Below are 1367 nucleotides of genomic sequence, written 5' to 3' on the forward strand. Positions count from 1 at the left end.
CCGCAAGGAGTGACCAGGAACAACGGTCACAAGCTGGCGGAGGGAAGGTTTAAGTTGGACATCAGGAGGCGCTACTTCACGGTCAGGGTGGCTAGGGTCTGGAACCAGCTTCCATGTGACGTGGTGCAGGCTCCCACTCTGGGGGTTTTTAAGAGGAGGTTGGATGACCACCTTACTGGGGTCATTTGACCCCAGTACTCTTTCCTGCCATGGCAGGGGGTCGGACTAGATGATCTGCTCAGGTCCCTTCCGACCCTAGAAACTATGAAACTATGAATCTTTTGTGGGTTTGTCCATTATAATCACAATCAGAGATTGATTTTAAGGAAAACTGACAGAGCTTGGGAATTTGAAATCTGAACCCAGTTTTGAATCCAAAAGTTTCTGGCTGGGGTGCATAGAACTGAAGTAATAACCTCCCCCCTGGCTAATGCAAAATCATTCAGTATTTGCATTCCTTAAGAATTGATACTTTTGGAATAATTTGTAAGGTCTATTTATCTCCTGTGGTTAAAACCAAGAGACAGTTCAATCCAAAAACTCAAAAGTAGTAGGTATGGGAAGAGAATACTAGTCAACCACTTTTTTTTAGCCTGTAAATGTTCTGGGTTTGTTGTTATTTAAAAGGAAGTGCTGATGTTGGCACTGATTCTCTTACTTTGTGTGCTGCCAACTATATGGCTGAGGAAATCAGAAAGAAAACAAGTAAGCAAAGTTTAGCTTTGTTCTACACTTCGCTTTACCACATCAACTGGAAATATTCCAAAACAGCAAATTAAAGGGGATCCTGAAAAAATGGAAGCTGTCATTTTACCAGCTACAAAAACAGTAATACACTCGAGGCACTGGAAGAAATACTGAATGGCCCATCCTCTTCTTTTTTTTAAAACAAAGTCAAGCAGATTGAGACTTGAGCAATGCAAAGGGAACCAGACAAAGCTGCATTAGTGTCCTTGTACTGTTGTAATATGAACCAAAACAGTCCTAGGGGCACATCCAGATGTGTGGGGATGTTTGGTTCCCTGGGGACAAGTAGCTATGGTGCACCTTGCACTACTGCTTTTTGTCCCTAGGGAATGCCCATGTCATGTACGCTTTTGTGCATGGCAAGTTGCCCTGGGTGGCATAGGGGAGGCTGGGGCTAGCACTGTGATGGCCCCAGTAGCCTTACCTGGGGTCCTGGAGGCTTTCCAGAGCTGCAGCCACAGTGATCCTGCAAGGTGAAGCCTGGCCAGCAGCCACAGCACAGCTCCAAGTGGCCTGGCTCCAATTTTTAGCAGTGCATATTTCCCAAGCGTGCACTGCTTCAGGTTTTTTTTCTGCATTTTTTTTTTGACCCCTGGATATCCAGGGGTCAAAAAAAAAAA

The 1367-nt window shown here is 45.0% G+C and overlaps 1 protein-coding gene across 1 annotated transcript in view; it reads left to right on the forward strand.

Annotated features, from left to right (window-relative positions):
- TEKT5 (tektin 5) overlaps nucleotides 1-1367 on the forward strand; it is a 55943-nt gene that overhangs the window by 53329 nt on the left and 1247 nt on the right. The gene's annotated exons all lie outside the window — the stretch shown is intronic.

The sequence above is a fragment of the Gavialis gangeticus genome, unplaced genomic scaffold, assembly GCF_001723915.1.
Source record: "Gavialis gangeticus isolate Ggan-Ray unplaced genomic scaffold, GavGan_comp1, whole genome shotgun sequence".
Classification (NCBI taxonomy): domain Eukaryota; kingdom Metazoa; phylum Chordata; order Crocodylia; family Gavialidae; genus Gavialis; species Gavialis gangeticus.